The sequence below is a fragment of the Anguilla rostrata genome, chromosome 12, assembly GCF_018555375.3.
Source record: "Anguilla rostrata isolate EN2019 chromosome 12, ASM1855537v3, whole genome shotgun sequence".
NCBI classification, from domain to species: domain Eukaryota; kingdom Metazoa; phylum Chordata; class Actinopteri; order Anguilliformes; family Anguillidae; genus Anguilla; species Anguilla rostrata.
The window spans coordinates 28927793-28943971 of record NC_057944.1 but is presented as its reverse complement, the minus strand read 5'-3'; the positions used below and the strand labels follow the sequence as shown (position 1 = coordinate 28943971).

Sequence of the window (16179 nt, the reverse complement as noted above, 5' to 3'; positions counted from 1 at the left end):
TTGGTCAGTAAACCATGCTGAAAGCAGAGAATCCCCCCGGCGGGAGGCAACAGAGATGGCGAACTGCAATCAAAGCGTGATGAGATCCAGAGAAGTTGCTGACCAGCAGTCGGCTTGCGCGCGCGTGTGTGTGTACGTGCGTGTGTGTGTACGTGCGTACGCGTGTGTTTGTGTGTGTGTCTGTCTGTGTGTGTGTGTGTCTGTGTGTGAGTGTTTTTAGGATCCATAAGGAACCCAAGCCTGCCTTCTGACCAATGAGGGCGAGTCTTCCTCCATACGTGCGGTGCGCGTGCTCGACAGCTGCCAGGCCAATGCAGGCAGCCGTTCCGCACACCCGCACCCTCAAATTGTTTCTGTTCTTTTTTTTTCCTTTCCACCCCACTCTGCAATGTATGGAAAAAAACAAGCCCAGGTCCTTCTGGTGGTGGGAAAATCAATATGCGCAGGGCCGAGAATTCCTTTATTTAACACACACACCATGAAATGGGACTGCAGGCACAGCACCGCTACGCTGCAGCTCTGTGGGCCCCGCAGGCCACTGCATGGTAATGACTGCGCCCTGGGGCGTAACCACGGCTGCAAATGGCCCCCACAGAGGGGGGGGGGGGGGCTGGAAGGGTCGTTACACCTCAGCCGACGGACCAGGCAGGTGCCTTTGCAGGTGCCTGGGTGCAAAGCAGCCGTTAAATCATTTAGCCCGTAATCACATTAATTGAAGATAAGTTTAGCGAAAGCATTTCTCAATGAGTAAACAAGTGTGCATGCCTGTGTGTGTGTGTGTGCGTGTGCGTGTGTGTGTGTATGTGCGTGTGTTTGTGTGTCCAGAGATCTCTGGAATTGTTGGGACCTGTGACAAAGATGAGCAAAAAAAGGCTATGGAAAAATCATATTGTTTCTCATCATCAACTTGTCCTCAAACTATGAGTAATCTGAATTTAACTTCTTCATCAAGAAATAAGTATGTCTTGATTATTGGCACCCCAACATATTCTTATGGACAAAATTTAAAATTAGTGTTTCCATTTATATTTTTAAGCTACTTTTTTAAGCACATCTGAGTCTTTGTGAACTCTTAATTTTACATCCATGACTTCCTGTGGTATAGCTAAATGTGAGACGACACACATGCCAATCTCCCTTAGTCATCCATCAACACAGGGAAGATCAGAGAACATTTAAATGAAATGAGACAGAAGGTTGATGACCTTCATAAATCAAGCAATCGCTCTAAAAATGGTTAAATAACTGAAAATACCTATATGCACTATTAGGATAGTTCGAGTGCCAAAATTATTTCCAATGCTCAGAGTTAGAGAACTGCAGAAGATAATTGCATGTTGTCACCAAGTCTCCAAAACTACAATTAAACACCACCTTCATTCCGACACGCTATTTGGAAGGCTTGCCAGGAAAAAGCCTATAAGGCTGCCAGATCATGTAAGCACCTGCAGTTCATATACGTCATTGGAACTGAATTGGAACTGCGTTCTATAGACGTATGAGACAAAAACAAAATTATTGCCACAAACACCAGAGGTGGGTTTAGCATAAAAATAGAGATGGTCATGCAGAAAATAACCTGATCCCAGAGTGGGAAGTGCGGTGGTGGATATGTGATGCTGTGGGACTGTTTTGCTTCTAAAGGCCCTGGGAACCTTGTTAGGAGGAGGTTCTAGCCTTTGCTAGGAAGCAAAGTGCTATATGAAGCATTGTTTTGCTGAAAGATCGCAGTTCTAGCCAGGAGGCAGGAGGCTCAAACTGGGAACTAAGGCTGGGATCTTTCAGCAAAACAATGCAAAACAAAGCCAGGAGATTTTTTACCAAAATCTGACTGCCTCTGCCAGGAGGCTAGAACTGGGATCTTTCAGCAAAACAATGCTCCAAGACGCTCCTCCAAATCCACAAAAAAGGTTCATGACCAGGGAATTCAGCTTTTGCAATGGCTATTCCAGTCCCGACCTAAACCACATTGAAACCCAGGAGTGGGATGAGCTGAAGAGGACAGTCCACAAGCAAGGACCAAGGATCCCAAAGGATCTGGAGAGATTCTACATGGTGGAATAGTCTCCATTTTTTTGGTATGCAGTCATCAACCAATGTAGAAGAAGACGTACAGAAGAATTGTCAGAAAAGTTAGACTAAAGCCACTTCTGAGAGACGCTAACCCTAACTCACACTGAAACTTTGCCAACAGCCACGCGACAGGCCCAGAGACCTTCTGGAAGAACATGCTGTGGTCTGACACACACACATGTCACAAGCTGGTTTCCAGTCTCAGTAGAATCAGGCTGATCGGATCATTGGATGGTCATTAGTATGCCCTGTAGTTGGTGGGCGATGGGTGGCTCCTCTAATCCAGTGTGAAAGGGGGGGGGGGGGGGATTACTCCCTGACACTCTAATACCTACGGCAATGCAAAGGAGGGATCAGTGGGAATCACTGCTCTTAAATCACACCGCTGTAGCTTAATGTTCCCTCAGCGTTGCCGTGACGCTGAGAGGAGATCTCAGCTGGGCTCCGGGACCAGCAGGGAGACACACTGGAGACGCTGGGGATCATCAGCTTTGAGGATCATTAGCGTTGGGGATCATCATTGCCCATGGGATGCGCAAGCTCTGCGGGCCTGATTAAATGGAGCCGCTGTCGCGAGCCAAGCTCAGAGATGAAGGCAGCCAGGCTCAGAATTTAAAGGGGTGATAAACACTAGCATCTTGTCTCCATTTGATAACTCAAGTCCTATATATATTTTTTTTTGATCAAATTAAGCACCGCCACAGCATTTTGTGCTGCCACCCAAATGTGAAAAGTTTTGTTTTGTTTTGCCTGGAGCGCCACCCCCATTCCGTGAGACAGACGTTGCTAAAAAACCTGTCAATATGTAAGCAAGTCAAAGCCTGACCTCTGACCTTAGATTGATGGGTATTCAAACTGCGTATTTCATACTACCTGTAGTAGAGGTGACAGCCTAGACTGTGACTCTTTTCTCTTTAGACTAGCATAGTAACTAGTATTCATTTTTAGTCTTTCCTTGTTGCATTCTAATTCAATTTTTCTTCATTGTAGAATATGTTTAGCTCTATATTGGGTATTTTATTAGTGTGTTAGTAATAGTTCTTTCAAATCTGAACCAAAACAATAGCATTGTTGCGTCACAGCAAGAAGGTACTGGGTTCGAATCCCAGCCTGGGCCTGGAATGGAGTTTGCATATTCTCCCCGGGTCCGCATGGGTTTCCTCCGAGTACTTCCTTCCTCCCACAGTCCAAACACATGCAGGTAGGCTAACTGGAGACTCTAAATTGCCCATCGGTACGAGTGTGTAAGTGAACGGTGTGTGTGCCCTGCGACAGATTGGCGGCGTGTCCATGGTGTATTCCCGCCTCTAGCCCACGCTGGGGTGGGCTCCAGCACCCCACGTGACCCATACCAGGAATAAGCGAGTATAGATGATGGATGGATGAACATGAGGAGACGGGATCATAATTAATTCAAATATGCAGTGGTAACCCTGAGCTGAGAGAAGGCCAAGACAGGAGTTTTACCAGAGGATTGTCATTATGCATCATAGTTAAACCTTGTTTAACACCAATCAATGAGAACAGGCTTATTAGTCACATTTTCACATTCAGCAATCTGTATATCGACCAGACTGTGCTGTTCTTGCTCCACCCTGAATACATATAGATATTTAAAGACCTACAGCACACAATTTGACCACAAATTTGTTTTCATCCCTACTGCTCACGAAAAGAAGGTAGTATAAACAAACATAAATGAAGCTGTTTTGACAGTCTTCCAGTGCTCCGTCACTTAGATATTTCAAATTATATATTTTATGGGCTCTATCTGCAGTTTGTCGCAGCCAATCTGGTGATGTAGAGCCGCATGCAGTGCGTTCTGGGCCCTGTTCAAGCCATATGAACGACTCTCACACATTTTCTTGCTCCTCAGAATGCTGTGAATGTCTCCTCAGAGTGGCAGTCTGCCGAGCCTTCATTAGCATCATTTCTCTCTGTGTGGGGTTCAGTCTGTCCATTCGCAGGTTTTTATGACAGGAACTGGTTCTCTCCTCACACCAGCCATACCTGACGGACGCTGTCTCCCTCTGCCACATACACGCACAACTCGTACCCTATCCCTCACACACACCCACACAGTACACTGCCTCTGAGGCTGTCTCCTGGTTTGAGCATTATTTCCTATCGGTTCAGTAAGGGTTTTAGGTCTCTGGTGGCTTGGGGCTTCTTGTCTGGGTACTGCTAGATCTGTTTTGTTGGAATAACAGTGCCCACACAGCATGCAAGGCAGGAACAGATGGACTTAGCGAGCAGGTGCAGGTCAGCCCAAAAGCACCGGAAAAAGCAGCCCCACAGTGACTCAGCTCCCTTTCCAGACCTGAATGGGTTTTGTTTGGGACTCGATTAGTTTTCAGCTGTTGCCTGTTTTAAGGAAGCAAGAGTTTCCCATTATGGTCAGAATGACCAAGAGGTGGATGGGTCTCCAGGGGCCAGTTGCATGAAAGTTGATCGTACGACCAGCCCTTACGCCAGATGTTCGTCTTACGTTTGAAGTTGTTTGTCCTCACTTAACGCAAGCCCAATCTTGATGTTGGCTGCACCAGCAAGACATTGGCAGGCATTGATTATGACAGATGCTCACATGCAAAGTTGGTTGCATAAAAATTAACTTCATATTTGCATACAGCGGAACTAGCTTGGTTTCTTATAAAATGGTTGCGGCAAAGCCAAGAAGAAAATCACATTTCCAGATGGACAATTTCATTCTTATTGGCTTGTGTACTCAAAAAAAAAAGATATATTGTTGTCAGAATGTAATAACTCAGATACAAATCAGAAGAAGAAGCCAGGATTGAATTTTCTGCAGCAGTCAGCTGGCTTATGCCTACCCCCATTAGGCACAGATTTTAGTCCTGAGCAACTTCGTTTGTTTACTCCCAAACTTGTGCAATTGATATAAAATTTACCACTGACTTAACGTCCGACTTTAGCACTCAGTCCATTGCAAAACATTTTTTTTTAATGCAACCCACCCCAGGTATATTCCCAAAACATAGATCCAGCATTCTGTCCACTCTTGTGGGGATGAAACATATTGTTCCAGGTTTGGAAGTAGTGCAGTCACATCCTAACTGTTCAAGCCCCTGAGTAGGACCACCCACAGACTGGCCACCGGCCATGGTGACAGGGCTGTTATAGTTGTCACTCAAGTGCTCTGCTCGGAGTATATTGTCAGGAGTCAGACCCTGGACATAAGAATCACAGTAATCTGGGAGAATTGGCAAGATAAGTACTGGGACCTAAGGTTTATGATTCAGTGTTTCCAGCAGTCAGACTCTCAAACTGGAAATTCAGTTGCCTAATTGTTGTCAATGGCCATACACAGTCTGCATCTGATTGGTTTATGCATCTTATTAGTTTTCTGGTCAAAATGTCTGATAGTAAATCTCCTCCGGCAAACACTCAGGGAGAGAAAACAAACTTGTTTGCCGGTAGTGAGACTGAATTTAATCAGATCGGAAAGTACATTCATTTTGTTCCATAGTCATGGAACATTTGGCAAAGAGGTAGCAGTAATGAGAGTTTACTACCACCTCTTCCCTGTCCATTATCAGCTCCTGCTCTGGAACCCCTTTTCCTCCACAGATATTTGCGTGCCTTCAGTATCAGACACTGAGGGATCAGGTCAGGGATTGGTCACAGCAGTAAGACCAGGCAAGCAGGCCTCAGGCCCAACGGTCACCCTGTGAGCAGACAGTCCTCCCGGGGTTGGTTGTATGGGAAATCTGCCAGCGATATACGAGCGCCCAATCTCCCTCCCTCTCTCTGATTACTCACTTACTCTGATCTCACTGTTTACTCAGTACTAATGTAACACACTTTCTCTTGTTTTTTTTCTTCTCTTTTTTTAAGCAGGGGTTCCAATTTCCACATACCCCTTTCACCAGACCTGAGACCTCCTCAGATGCCAAAGACACACAAAAGATCGAGAATCGGGGGTGACCCTATTCCCCCGTCTGTGACCTTGCGGGTTGAAAGGAGCTCTTCCATATGCCGGCGCGTTCCCGTTTCCTAAGAACGAGCAGATTCGGACAACCCCACAGAACATTAGGAGCTTGGCCTTGGCACCATCCATCTGTTAGCGCCAGGGGGGGGCTGTAATTACTGCGGCCCTGGCTGGCACTTTCCTCAACCCCCTCCCCGCCCCCACTCAAACACCCCTGCCCGCTAATGTCCTGCGCTCATTAGCAGCCCCTGCTGCCCCCGCATCCCAGGTACTCAGGTACTACATCAACTGTCAGGGCTTAGACAAACCTGTCATCCCCTGGCCGAGAGAGAAACGCACGCTTTATTTCACTTTAAATGGGCCAGAGATGTGGCAGCACGGATATCAGCACTCACCAGTAAAGGCTTAATATGAATCAGCAAGAGATATTTTCCACATCATTTGAGAGTGAGCGCAAAGCCTACATACATATGCATGGACTGTCTGCATCCAGGCGTGTGACGGATGTATGGTGCTTGACAAGATCTCCACTCAATCACAGGGTACTTACCTGTGTCTTTGAAATGACTCTTTGGTATGACCCTGAGATTGAATCCACAGCCATGCAAAGTTAAAGGAGACCACACGGCAACTGGGTGGCTTCTAATAACAACCGTGCACTTATTAATGAGCTGGAGATTAGTGACAGCTGGAACTGAGACCTGTGCTACCATATATAGCCACGAGATGAGGGCTCCCTCTGGACTTGTAGGTTTCCATGGAACTGTGGTTTTGAGTTCCAGCTTCAGCTCTAGTCAAATAATGGCTAATGTCTCCTTAAATGTACCGAGCATCACATTCATTTGGCAGATGCCAATGACTTACAATATAAGATAAACAAACGTGCATCCAGCTGATTAATATGAGCAACTGTTTCACACCTGGATCACAACTTTCCTAGACCAGCGAGTACAAACACAACATCACCAAAGCACTAGTGCAACTTAACTATGCTCTCCAAGAATCAAAGTTTAAAAATTCTGCATACCATACAGACTACATCCATAACAAGCCCTAAAAAACATAAAACTATAAGAATATAGCATTACTTAAAATCACAAAAATACTATGACATAAATTAATAGAAAGGCAGGGAGTGCTATGGGGTGGGGTGGGAGGGGAACTAAAATCCAGTCTGAAGAGGTGTGTTTTCAGTCTGTGTCTGATTATAGTTATTCTATTGTACTGACTATGGAAGTTTTTTTGGAAGTTCACTGTAGGGTCAGTACAGACAGGCACTGAGACGATAAGGGAGCAAGCAAGGTGAGAGTCCGACACCTCAAGGTTGCAGAAAGGAGATCTACTCAGGGTATAGGATTTAAAGATTGACTTAAGGTACAGTGGAGTTGTTCCATTCGCTGCCCAGTAGGCCTGGTGCTAAGGTTTCAAACTTTATGCGAGCCGCGACAGGCAGCCAGTGAAGTGACATGAGGAAGGATATGACATATGCATGTCTGGGAAGACTGTAGACAAGTTATGCAGTTGCTTTCTTCATTAGTTGCACGAGCAGGGAGACAGCTGAGCAGGAAACTGCAGTGGTCCAGGTGTGAGACCACCAGGTGCTGGACTAGGAGCTGTGTAGAGTAAGTGGTGAAGAACGGGTGGATTCTTCAGATGTTGTATAGACAGAATCTACACGCCTGACTCACTGCTACTCTACGGAGGGGGAAGGAGAGCTGGTCATCTCGGATTACCCCTGAGCTTCTTGTACATTTCATTGCATTTATTTGGCAGACGCTTTTATCCGAAGTGACGTACAACTGCATACTGAAGGTCACTGGAACTTGTAAGAGAGAAGCTGAGCGAGCTCTCCCATAGCATCTCCAAAGACTTGGAGGAAATGTGCAGAGCTTAAGACGATGATCCGCTGCAGGTAAGCCGAGATGCAAAGTGAGACCTGAGTGTCAGACAGTGTCAGAAAAGGTATGAGAAACTATGGGAGGAGATGAAAGATCCAAGAGACCCAGCAGAAAAGAGGTTAAGTATTCTAACAACACAAGTGTCTAGGATGACAAAAACATGTTGGAGTGAAAATATTTCTGAAAATATCATTTATTATATTTTTGTAGTGTAGGTTGCAGCATAGTAACAAAATGTGGATTTGAGATTAAGACCAGAGACTTATACAGGGGGAAAAAATTAATGGCCTGATGTAATAAAAGAAGGGCAAAGAAGAGGATGCAAAATATGGAGCCCTCAAGACATGCTAGTTCTCAGCATGAGACGTGTGTGTGTGTGTATGAGAGAGAGTGTGGGTGTGAGTCCATGTGAAGAATATGAAAGAGGTATGTGTGTGTATGCAGTTTTGCGTGTGTGTACGTATGTGTTTATATGCAGGGTTTCCCACACCATTAAACAACAGTAATGCACCGCTGCTCAATGTACACCTGATCCCTACATTAAACAGTGGTATGTATGTTTTATTCAGGAACTCTCATTTGAAACCGGCGTGCCGACCTTCGAGCTGCGTAACCAAGCGCTTGCTCTTGCATTCTCAGGTCCGAGCTTCCAATGTGATATTCCCAAGTAAGCGCAGGGTAGATTTCTTGTTTCAGTTCGTGTTTTCCCCTAATTTGTCATTTTTGGAATAACCCTAACTCCAGTATAACCATTAGTTAAAGTTACAGATATTGTTTGTGAAAGGTTCTCATCCTGGACATATCGCTAAATAGTCAACAAAGTGACGTCAGCCAGCTACCTAACTTAAACAAGCTAATATTTGCTGTTGCTAACATATTAATATTAATTTCTGATGTGATATTTGGTATTGGGAAATCGTTTTCCCCTAGTAATTTTAGAAATTTAGGGCCAGCTGACCACCTGCCTTATGACACATCCCTCCATAAAAAAACCGTGCCTGTCATTGTGTGTGTGTGTATGTCTGTGAGATATCTACTGCCTTTTTTAGGCACACAGTTGTTCTACACCCGTTGTAAACCACCAATGTTAATGTAGTAGATGCACAATATTATAATGTTGTGGTAACTCGTCTGGACAACCTGCAAGTTACTTTGGTATGTGGCCATAAATAAAAGTATTAATGTATGTGTGTGTGCGTGCATGTGTGTGTGCGCGTGTTTGTGTGTGTGTGTGTGTGTGTGGGCATTAGTGTGCGTGTGTGTGTGTGTGTGTGTGTGTGTGTGTGTGTATGTGTGTGGGCGTTAGTGTGTCTGTGTGTGTGGGCGTTAGTGTGTGTGTGTGTGTGTGTGTGTGTGTGTGCATGTTTGTGTGCGTGTGTGTGTGTGTGTGTGTGCGTGTGTGTGTGTGTGTGTGTGCGTTAGTGTGTTGTGTGTGTGGCATGTTTGTGTGCTGTGTGTGTGTGCTGTGTGTTGTGTGTGTGGGCGTTAGTGTTGGTGTGTGTGTGTGGCATGTTTGTGTGTGTGTGTGTGGGCGTTAGTGTGTGTGTGTGTGGTGTGTGTGTGTGTGTGTGTGCGTTAGTGTGTGTGTGTGTGTGTGTGTGTGTGTGTGGGCGTTAGTGTGTGTGTGTGTGTGTGCGTGTTGTGTGGGTTGCGTGTGTTGTGTGTGTGTGGCGTTAGTGTGTGTGTGTGTGTGCATGTTGTGTGTGTGTGTGTGTGTGTGGCGTTAGTGTTGTGTGTGTGTGGGTTAGTGTGTGGTTGTGTGGTGTGTGTGGCATGTGTTGTGTGTGTGTGTGTGTGTGTGTGTGTGTGGTGTTGTGTGTGTGTGTGTGTGTGTTGTGTGTGGGCGTTGTGTGTGTGTGTGTGTGTGTGGTGGTTAGTGTGTGTGTGTGTGTGTGGGTTGTGTGTGTGTGTGTGGGTTGTGGCGTGTGTGTGTGTGTGGCGTTAGTGTGTAGTGTGTGTGGGGTGTGTTAGTGTGTGTGTGGGTGTTGTGTGTGTGTGTGGTGTGTGTGTGTGTGTTGGTGAGTGCTGAGAACCCCCTCTCATGGTGAGGACATGGGCAGCAGTGGCTCTCATTACAGTAAGAGCCTTCTCTCTCTCAGCAGATGCCCCAGGTGAGTGATCGCCCAGGATTACCTTACACTGATAGTGCTGACAGCAAAATGGGAATTAACACCTTTCAGAGTTTTATATGCCTTCTCACTAGTGCGACCGACCCAACCTGTACCGGACAGGTGACAGGTGTGCGCTGCTGCTGTGGTAACCGGTGGGCGGGAAGCGTAGGGGAGGGGTTTCTCACCTCAGAGAGAGGGTAAGCCAACCGGTCAGCACAGGACACGAAATGCTGGAATAAAAGGAACGAGAAATTCACAGGTAGGAGAAAAGGGGAACGGAAGTGGAATGAATATTAAATTATGGAAATAAATAAGAAGGAAAAGTCCAAGTAAAAAGAAAGAGAAAAGCAGCCCAGTACTTTAAGTTCTAATAGCATATACATTGTCCTCACGGGACGCATATAAACAGCGTTAGAGGCTGTTTAATACGACTAGATTTGATTTAAAATCTTTGCAGTGGAGTGCGTCCACTTCAGATAGAGGTGAGAAATAGAAAGCGGGAGATAGAGATGGAGGGCTGGAATCCAGAAGCAAATGGAAAAGAAAAGCCATAACCCCTGAAAATGAGAAGTCATCTTTTTCAAATACACACACACACACACATGCAAGCACGCATGCACACACACACACGTGCATGCAAGCATGCATGCACACACACATATACACAAACACACACACACTCACATTCATGCATGCTTACATGCACACACAGTGTACTCCCCAAACAAGTTTACAAATTTAAGACATGCACTGTTCAGGTAGTGTTAGAGTAGAGTGAAAAAGCACCTTTATAGAGAATATTGGTAAATAGTCAGAATCAAAGTTTTATCAGCCATAAAATATTGTAGCTTTTGCAGGAAATGTTTTATTATTGCCTTTTTTCCAAAGCACATAGTTGAAGTGTATATCCCAGCTGGCCGCCATTAGCAAGACATATTTTTTCCCAAGATGAGTCACTACATTTGCCAGTTTACAAAGCTGCAGAAGTTTTGAACTGGTTGCCTAAATTTGGGTTTCTACAAAACTTGGTGGACCTTATTTTTATTTTTTTGTGTAATGTAATTCGTTAAACATTTCACATGCAAGATACGGCTTAGTTTTTTTGCACCACTGTCAGAGGCACTAAAATATATATGAGGGTAGGCACTAGCTGACAGCCCTTCTTAGGTCCTACAAATTACAGTGGGTACCCTACTCCCACAAATCTGAGGAAAGCCTATCAAAGGCTGTGGCAAGACAATTTCAATCCAATTTCGAGTCAAAGCCCGTAAATCACCCTCCGTTATGAAATGGATGGTGAAGATAAACACGAGGTACAGCCAATTACTCTCGGGATGCGCAGCACTTTGCTATTCTTTTGAGGACACGGCATGACAATTCCATGCTTTGTAAGGACCTTGGCAGATAGTGTGGAAGAATTTAGATAGGATTAACACTGGATCCGTCAGTGTTCATTGTTTCCTGTCAGCAGGCATTTGTATTCCGTTTATGGTTGCTGGAAACATCCAACACCATTGACAAACCTGAAAGCAGGGAGGCTTAAATTTGAGGTTTGCATCATGAGAGGGGGCTGGCCTTGGTGCTGGGGGTATTACGGTATTAGAGAGGTTAAGTCAGAGATAAGTAATTGCTATCCTGCGGGGGAGTACAGCGCCTGCCGGGGACTGTTCCTCTGCATCATCGCTTAATTGTTCAATTAAAGTCATCATTTGGACAGGATGCAGACTTACCTGGTGTTCCAGGTGCAAATCTGTTGCTAATTGGAAGCAACTCTAAAACCAGCAGAATAGAAGCCCCCAAGGACTGCAGTGGCCAATCCCTGCCTTCGGAAGTAAAGACTGAGAGAGAGAGAAAGAAGATGAGAGAGAGAGAGAGACAGAGAGAAACCTAAATGTATACAGTAAAAAAAGACAGGGAAAAACAGGAACAGAAAGAGAGAGGGAGCGGGAGAAGACAGAAGGCAACACCAATAACAAAACCGGCAAGCTAAAACTAGGATGTGATGCTGCAGCTCTACGTGTGATAGGGTCTGGGTCCAGATATTTCCCCTGTTTGTCACACTACATTTCAGCCCCCAGAGTGCAGGGGATTTGGGGGGGGGGGGGGTGCACCATGAAGCACCGCAACATTCCAGCGCATACCAAGCACCCCGAAACTGCAGACACTATGAGGTAGAGGGTGGCTGAAGGTCACTCCAGAACATGTGACAAATGCATGCACACGCACTCACACACACACACACACCCACACACACACACCACACACACACACACACCACACACACACACACCCACACCCACCCACTCACACACACACACACACACACACACCCACACCTACACACACACACACACCCACACCCACACACACACACACACACACACACACACCCAACTGTGCCCAGACAACGTTTATAAGATGCAATTACTGTCTGAGACGGCCTCACCATCAGCAAATTACGCACTTGTTACCGAGACGGCTTCGCCTCGCCCCTTCTCCTCGCTCGCTGCCGAGAAGCCAATCAGAGCCTGCGGCTGCTCTCAGTCGCGTGCGTCTCCCTCTCGGGACCCGGGGCCGCCCCCGCACACGACTCCGTTCACAGCCGGCGGAATAACGACGCCCGAGCCGGGCCCGCGATTGGCCGGCAGCCCCGCTAATGCGCGTGTGATTGGAGATTACGGCCGGAGCGGCGCGCGGGGGAGCGGCCCGCCCCAGACCCTCGCAGAGCCCGGCCCGGCTCCATCAATTATGTGACGGAGGGGGACAGGCGCGGCCGGAAGGGTCGGGGGATAAATGATGGCCAGAGGCGCTGGCGGCCTTGGAGGTGGTGTTGGCCGCACCTGAGCCCGAGCCGGAGAGAGGCCGGGTATCGATCGTGCCGGCTGGCGAGGAGAGATAATGAGGAAGGGAGGGCCGTGGGGAGGGGGACGCGCGGGCCAGACGCTGACTCGCTGTCATCCGTCTTATTATTGCATAGCAATCGCCATTAGCTCCCTTCCCAGCCCCAATGTGAGGACCACTAATCCCAGCCCCAATGTGAGGACCACTATCCCCACCCCAATGAGAAGACCACTATCCCCACCCCAATGTGAAGACCACTAATCCCCACCCCAATGTGAGGACCACTATCCCCCTTCCCAATGTGAGGGCCACTAATCCCCCCGAAATGTGAGGACCACTGTTTTGTAACACTAAGCAAACGCTCTGTCAGCCGTGCTTCAGAGCGATGTGTGCAGCTCCCGGGAACCAGACGTCTGTCTGGGTCATACGAGGAATTACGCTTTCCCCAGGTAAATGTGCGCAAACATAATAAACCGCTCTCTCTTTCACTGTACCTGCACCCTCCGCCCATCCACACAATCAATTTCATTAAATATGCCGGAGAAATAAATTCCACCTCCCAAAAGTAAATTAAGCTGTCTGTTCCTGTTAGGATTCATGGGGGCATGGTGATAGCATAGCTGCTAAAGCTGGTGTGATAATACAGGAACACGGAAAGAAATGCTAACCTAGGCTTTCTCACCACCACCCCGACCCCCACCCCCAATCACAGCCTAACTGGCACCTGGTGACAATGGTAACAGTGTTTATCTTTGAGAAGGAACATCATGTCCCATGGTGTGCTTACATGTGTGTATGTGTGTGTGTGATTGAGTGTGGGAGTGTGTGTGTGCATGTGCTTAATCCCAAAGCAACTCATTACTTATTCACAGATTCACTGTAGTTCAGTTACCTGTCAAACTGCAGAACTGTACAAAATTCCATACAGACCTAATCTCCATTCAAACTTAAACCCTTCCCAAGGGATAAAGGGAACCGACTAGGATTTCAGAAATGTCTGTCATCTTGACTGGCAGGCCTGCCCAATCTTATCCACTGTAAACATAATGGACAAATACTCGTATTGAGCCAAAGCCAAAACCCAACATAAACTCTGTCTGTCTATGCTGCAAAACCACTCAAATAATTGGTAAAAAAAAAATGCCACAGCGAAGAGTACACTACAGTAAACATTTCTTCCCAACACTGGCCGCTCAGCATTCAGAGGAGTGGAAATGTTTTGTTAAATGGTCGGGGAAAACCTGATGCAATGGCACTTTGAAGAAGATGCCAAAAAAGCTGTTGAGCTAGCATGTAAGGACAGGCAGATAGCCAAGGTCCAGTAGGATTAGGAGACCTCATAAAGCATAGCATACACCAAAGTCCCCTATAGTTACACATAAATGAATGGGGTGAAATTAGCTTGTAGCTGACTGTCTGCTCCAGCAGGCTGTATTAATACAGCCGGATTAATGCAATGGCAGTTTCATCTCCTAATGCTGGTGGGTTTATTTCACGGATCCTATTGCAGGCAGAACAGACAGGGAGTATCCACGTGAGCCACAATACCCCATGCTGCTGTGTGTGTGTGTGTGTGTGTGTGCGTCAGATGTGTGTGTGTGTACAGTATGTGTGGCAGTGCATCTGCAAGTGCGTGTTCACTGTGCAACAGCTAATCAAATTCTCTTGGGACGTGTGAGCAATAAGAACAAGACAAACTAATAAGAGTAAAAACACATTTTGCACATAAAGGAAAGAAGGAAAGGAGGCTTGTGTCTTTTATTTATTGATTTTGAACCCCCCCCCCCTTAACCAATTTGCTAAGTCAAGTGAATGTATTTAAATGCAAATGAGGGGTGAATTGAAACAGAGTCCCAGTTGCCCAGATGAGAAAGGCAGTGATTGAGGAAGAATGACACACTGGAATGCTGATTGTAATGACACCGAGGAATCTGAATGTTTGTGTTGTGCAGACGACTTTGACAGAATCACCCTTCAAACTCAGTAAAAGGCCACTACTTGCTGTGCAGAAAGCTGCATGTCTTCCCATGAACGAAACCCCTTAGCTGCATGGCAGAGGAGAAACCTTCCACATTCTCACACTGTGGAAACCTGTTAAGGACCAATGGCGTGAGACTCGCCATACCTGCTCAGTCCATCAGAAACCATCTGTCCGGTCAGAAAATAAATGGCCCTGAGCAGAGCGTTTTCCTGACCTGTCTCAACTGTGTCAGACAATCTACTGCACAACTGGATGTGCTCCAGCCATTCTGGCTCAAATAAGCACAGGCAACTGTCTCTAAACAAACACACACAAACCCACACTGATAACCCCCACATTCATACTTACTCTACATACAAACAAACAGACATAGATAGATACATACACCCACAAATACATACATACTCATACACACAGACCCACACTCATACATACTCTACATACAAACATACATACATATACTCGCACATACATACACCCACAAATACATACACACACACAGACCTACATAAACCTGGATACCCACATGCACACAGTACAGACACATATGCGCACACACACATTCACACACACACGCACACACACACACACACACACACACACACACACACACACACACACACACACACACACAAAGATACCCACTCTCATAGAGTACTTTTATAGAGTCTATTACCTCGATGGCTCTGGAAACCCTAAAGACAGTCGTTCCTGCCCGAGCAGACATACATAAAATCTGCATCTGTCTCCTGTCTAAAGCCCTGCAGGCCTGAAACCTCTTCTCCATTTCCCAAAACAAGCCATGAGCTTAGGAGGCCTATCATCAATTACACCACAGGGAAGACAGGGGGACTGAGCAATCTGGACCATTCTGGTTCAGCAGGGCACCGGGCACTGTTAAACTACACTACCCACGTGGCCAGAAGAGGAAATGAATGGCTTCATTTATTAAAGTGATTGCATCATTCCCTTTCAATGTGATTTGATGCTACGGCACAAAATTCATTGGAACAGACTGCACTAGGGCCGTCAGATTTCAATTCAATATTAAAATAGTCCTCAAATAGGAGAAAGAAATCATTTTTTGAATAGTTAAAGTTAATGAATCGGTAAAGTGTGAACTGTTAATGTTTCATCATGTGTGCACACCGAAGATCTAATATGTTCCATGTTTCAAACCGTGATCTTTTGCTCCTGAAATACCCTTTTTCCCTCAATGGTGCGCAGTCAGCTGGTTTTGGACTAAAAACAAAGACCACAGCTGGTTAACGTTCCGCAGCAGGATATGATGATGTATGGACAGCAAACGGCACCGCCAGTTTGACC

At 46.3% G+C, this 16179-nt stretch overlaps 1 protein-coding gene across 1 annotated transcript in view; it reads right to left on the bottom strand.

Annotated features, from left to right (window-relative positions):
• The window catches only part of slc8a2b (solute carrier family 8 member 2b), a 78189-nt gene that overhangs the window by 47252 nt on the left and 14758 nt on the right, over positions 1-16179 (bottom strand). The window contains exon 2 of the mRNA XM_064301493.1: positions 11762-11869. The gene's annotated coding sequence lies outside the window, so the exon portion shown is untranslated. The remainder of the gene's footprint in view (positions 1-11761; positions 11870-16179) is intronic.